Source organism: Thermobia domestica, chromosome 2 (assembly GCF_964235325.1).
Source record: "Thermobia domestica chromosome 2, izTheDome1.hap1.1, whole genome shotgun sequence".
Classification (NCBI taxonomy): Eukaryota; Metazoa; Arthropoda; class Insecta; order Zygentoma; family Lepismatidae; genus Thermobia; species Thermobia domestica.
Genome location: NC_137455.1, coordinates 275,378,547 through 275,384,665, shown reverse-complemented (window position 1 = coordinate 275,384,665; position 6,119 = coordinate 275,378,547).

Below are 6,119 nucleotides of genomic sequence, written 5' to 3'. Positions count from 1 at the left end.
CAAATTGACTACTGCAGGTCGTAAGATATGCAAGGATCGTAAAAATAGTGACTTTTTGTTTAATGTGGCATATTGTTCCAAGCCCTTCATATATAACATTGCGTATAATACTATTATTATATGTATCGCTGTATAAAATTAAACACGCAAATGTTTCACGTAATTGTATTTTAAAAAAATAATACACCTAGCAATATTATAATAATCCACTAAAAGATTAGTGAAACATGTGAAGGGTACAGGGAGAGAACATGGTAAGTACATTTTTTCTTCAATTTTGAGATTGCACCCAACCGTAAAAGTATGCGTTGCACACGATGTTTTGGACTACTCAAAGTAGTAAAAAAAAAAAAAATCATTCCTTTGTAAATTGGATGTTAAAAGCAGCTATATGCGTAAAGAACACGCTCAGTCAGACTACAAAAATAGTTTTGGTGTAAAATCAACAAAACTGGATTTACAATGTTCTTTCCCTGTATACATTTAGATAGAATGGTAACAATTTTATAAAAGAATCATTTTATGTTGGTTCAAAGTAATTAATAATCAGGATGGAAAGTAAAATAAATCTCACCTTTCTTTATCATCTGATTCATCCCTTGCAATTGGAACCTTCATTGAACTTTCACTTGTTTCTTCCAAAGATACACAAACAGAAGTGTCACACTTGGAGCTATCTTCTATTTAAGGCCTTTTTTATTCCAGATAAACGAATAGCCTTAGAAAGCTTATTTCTCTTCCTACTTCTGGAAGGACATCGCCGCGTACGACCCATTTCTAAAATACTAGCTGAATAAAATTGTGCGTTGATAACTCTGTCAAGACTTATCCAGACTGCAAGAAGTTCCGAAAAAAACGTCGCCTAAAGTGGGAGGCGCCACCTCACACACCAAGAAGGTGGCATTTTACATATGAAATTGTTTCATGTCTTATTTTGAAATGCATATGTCTATATCCAAAACTGAGGTACCAATCAAAAGACAAATATATAGGGATTTGCCTGATATGCAATATATAGGAATAAATAAAGTATTTTTCACAAAAATAGTGCTCAAAACTGAAAGTTTGTTCCTCATACGGAATTCAGTAGTATCAGCAATGCACTTTTCCATTTTCAATTAATAATAATTTAAGATCTGTCACGATATTTACGTGTATTATTATTTTATGTCAATGAGAAATGTGTAAAGAATCATATACTTTTTTAAAAAAATGTTTCTGACAATTGATTACAGAGAAAGACACGTAATAAAAATGCATAATTAATAATTAATTATGCAGCAATTAATTATCTAATTTTGTATAAAACCACTTTTAATCATACATATAGTCAATGTAATTGTGTTTTCATGCAGACAGAACGTGAGTAATGCATTAATATTAGTAAATCTCAAAATGGCAAATGTCTTCTATATATCCCATTGTTGAACTTCTGTCACGTTTGGGATTTTGTAGATAAAGTGAAAGTCAAACTGTTAAACCATGATACTTTTTGCATATTAACAAAGAGACCTAAGAAAACCTTTTCTTCATAGCTGACAGCAGTTGCTGAGCAATTTGGGATATTTGTTTTCTCACTTCCGACAATAGATTACGAACTTGCAAGAATTGGCTCAAATAATTCAAGAAAACCATGACGGCATCATTGCGCTCAACAAACCTTGTGTCACAGATCCCGGATAATCTAGTTTTCTTGCTTTGTGGTAATAGTTCTTGTATGTATTCTTTCTGCGTAATCCTAGAAAAATTATTATTTCGAAAGAAATTGCAAACGTCTTTCATGATACCTAAGCAGTTTCTGATATGAGGGATATTCATGGCAGAAGAAAGTGCTAGATTTAACCGATGATTTGCACAATATACTAAAATAACCCTAAGATATATTTCTTCGTACTGTTTACTTTGCCAGCCATGGATGTCGCACCGTCATAGCCTCGTGTTCTACGAGATTGTTCATGTCAAGACCCATTTTCACACATTGTTCAATTGTTTTCGCAATATTCCTTCCAGTGAGGTCATAAGTCGGAATAAATCCAAAAAAGTCTTTCTTGCAACATGATACTATTTTTTACATACCGATCACATAATTAAAGCTATTAAATTCCCCCTATATCCATAGTCTCACCTGCTATAACAATAAAACACTGTCTTATTGATTTCAGATACCAATTTATTTCTTATTAACTCCCTACAAAATTTCTATAACTTCAATTTGGATTAGTGGACCAAACGTAGGTTTCTTTAGGAATTCGTCACCGGCGTATGAAACCAAAGAAGAGAGTGAAACCTTTTCTATCTTTTTCCGAAGGTTTCGACAAAGTGAAAGGACCGCTGTCTTCCCTTGCTGTCCACAAATATATATATATATATATATATATATATATATATATATATATATATATATATATATATATATATATATATATATATATATATATATATACAATAGGAAAAAGAGCAGCTCGGTTTCCTTCTATTTCTTTCGCTTATTGACAACTTACCCTACCCATTTCCTATATTTTGCGTTTGACTACTCTCCACAACCATGAAGTTGTCAGATAATACCACACTAGTTTGTCATAAACTTCCTTCTGATAATGATTGAACATTTCCATAGCAGCTTCCAATTTATAAAATAGCTTAATCGCTAAATACCCTACACCTTGACGTGAAGCATGACCCACATTTGTTTCGAAGAAAGAACACAGTAGCGAAAAAACATTCTGTCTTCCAGTAAGTTAACCAACCCCATCTCTCTAGCCACTGATATTGCATTGCAAGTCTTTTAGAAACATGAAATCTCACACGAAACACAAATGGTCCTTCCTGGCTAAAATAATTAGTCAACATGTCACATTGCACTTCTCTTCAAATATTGACATATTTTGTCTCTTTTACTAACAAACCAATGTCATTTAGGTGGAAGGACATACTAGGCATATCGTCACTGATTTTAATCATCTTCATTTAATTGGATTTCGACTTTTAAATTATAAGCCGACTGCCATATTCAATGGTTTAAAAAACTGTCGATTATTCCTTTTCATGATCTAATTAATCTAACGCCATTGAACGGACACGCATTGCGTTTTTAACTTAAAGTCACGAAACCGCGGGTAATTATCCGAACAAAAATACCGACACGCAGAACTACGACAGTGTGATTATTATTATTTTTTTTATCTTTGAATTGAACGTTATCATATATTGTCACAAATGTTCTCAGTTCTACATCTATCTTCCATTAAGAAAAGAGGAAGAGATGATAATAAAAAGAAGGTACTGTGCCTTTTTCGGTAAAACAAACTGAAAAATGTTGTAGGTAACACTTTTCCTCCCACACACATTTTACAACTTCAAACAGAAACAGACTCCGCTGACAATGGAAGATATTGTAGCTACCTATGTGACACCCAATTCCACCACACCACACCCCAAGCTTCAATATTCTGGCATAATATCTGGATATAACGCCAGCGGTAAATGTTAATCCACGACCCTTCTATTTATTATACTCCGAAGAAAGGTCTTTTTGTAATGGAGGACAACAATTCGAAACAAGTATCCAATTGTTTTTCACACCCAAATCAAGCAGGGGGACAACTTGTGTCAAAACTTCAAAGTAGGTGTGACTCATCCAAATAAACACACACATATGCGCAAAGAGAGAGAGAGAGAGAGAGGGAGAGAAAGAAAGACAGAAAGAGAAAAAGAACCAAAATGAGAGAAACGTCACTCATTTTAGTGCCGTATCTAACAGGAGTCAATGGTTGCATATCAGTTCGCAAAATTCATATTTTGACCTTCGGTAGAAAGCTTCTTTATTAACAGGAGTTGACAGTTTTTTCCACTCTCTTGCTCCTTGTACATACCTGACTCACTACTGGATGTACGGGCTACTGCTTTCTGGTTCCTTCTCCTACGTCCTGCTCGTCATCAGCTCTGTAAAATTGACCACAGTAGGTGAATTGACCTTTTGTGGGACCTATTGTGAAGTGTCCTAGACAAAGTAATTCAAAGTAAAATTAGTGTTGTAAAAACAAATACACAATTGTTTCAGTTTCAGTTATCTCCCTTTCAGAAGATTTATAAAGGAATTCCCAGCCGTAGAGCTTTGTAGACTATTTCACTAAATTTGTTTTAAACCAATTTGTTTTAAGTGAGCTTATGTACTAACACGGAGGGTCCCACAAGTTGACGCTAAAATCTGATTACCACATAGCACATCTGATAGAGCATCATGAGAAATGAACATGAGCAAAATTTAAGGTGCTATGGACCAGAAGGATAGGAGCTACGGGGATTCAAAATTTGAATAGCTAAGGAATTATATCATCGAATTATGTACGTTTAAAGTAAATATATTGAAAACCGTTAAAGCAATCAAAACAAAAGTTGCACAATATAATGAGAACAAAATGCCCTATCGAAAATCATAAACAGTGTTGCCATAGGTGAAGCAGTATTGCCACCTCAGCATAAAATATTTTGTTTGAAATAGCATCATATACAAGTGTGCACAGTTTTAAAATGCGCTATTATCACTAAACATAACAGTGAAGTGTAGTGGAACAAGTTCTTTAGAAACATTTTTGTATAAACACGGACTCTTGACTTAACAACCTGAGCTTCCTCTTCTTCATTGGCTTACTTTAGGATTAAGTTGTAAGTAGAAATATCTCTGTTGCTTCTTGTCTCGTGTATTTTGTATTTATAGTGTTTGAATATATAAAGTTACGTTGTCGCAGAAACATAAACGCATTACGCACCATAATGAAGAAGTAGGAACTTATACACTATACGTGTACTAAAACAAATAAGTGAGTAAGCAGAAAATACGGTACCAAATCTGTCCTGCCAAGGAAAAAATTGGTTAAAAAGTAAGTCGAATTAGCGCAAGGGAAGGGTAGTGTTCGGATAAATTAATTAATTAATAATAATTATTGGGCAATTAATAACTTTGGTCATTAATTTATACTTTATTGTTTGTCGTATTTTGCTCTTTGTTAATTCTAGAAGATGATCTTATTGTGTATGGGACCCAGGGACGTGTAGTGCGTATTACCGCTGTTACCGGCGGTAACGGTAAAAATATTACAATTTTTCGTTGTTTTCATATATCTTCAAATTTCATTATCGACATGGGAAGATGTTTACATTTTCCTTTTTCTTTTCTTTTCTTTCTTTCTTTCTTTCTTTTTTTTTAAAAAAAAAAAAGTTTGGATGGCCTATGCTTCATTTACATGTTGAACGAATGCAACATGCCAACACCAAATAGGAGCATACTGTTGTTGATACCGCAGGATTTCAGAGGTAACGCGAACCCCGATAGCGGTCATTCACTCCAGAAGCACCTTTCAGTGTGCCAGCGAGAAGCATCCTGTGGACTCGTATTTGGACGTTCGGAATGGCCCTTATGTTACCGTTCGGCTGAGTGGAACAGGAAAAAATAGGAACGTTCCCTGTCAAAACAAGAATCTAGAATATAATCAACATGTATATTCTACTCACCGCACGCTTAGGAGTCGCTCTCCTCTCGCTGTAGAGGATCGAGCGGGCGGTAATTCTACTATACTGTTTCGTTTGCTTTCCTATTCTAAGGATAGAAACTTGACTGTAATTTCAGTATTCATAAGGTTATTTCATTGTCTTAACAACATACAATTTCGGACAAATATAAGTATTAAGTAGCAGGTTTTTCATACTAATAGCATTTAACACGTGCTAATGGAAACTGGTGTTCCAGTGCATTATTTATATGTTAATCTATCATTTTTACACACAGCAACAGTGAACAAGAAGAATATATTTCATAGGATATTCTAACAAAAATTTAATATATGTTTACTTTGGTTCAAAATAAAGTTTCTCATTGAATGTTAATTTGAGCTTATGGGCATTATTTTTTTAAATTGAGATTTTATTTCTGTTTAAACAGTATATAAATTTAGATGGTTGTCTCATGCCTGAAGGAGCAAAGATATTGTCAGTCCCTGAAGTGTCATTAAATATACAGAAATGCCTATTGATGAAACACATTGTGCTATATGGGAACTGTTTCAAGAGCAAGGGGGAATAGTAATGATAATTAGAGCAAAGCAGAGGTGTTGCCCGCGCTC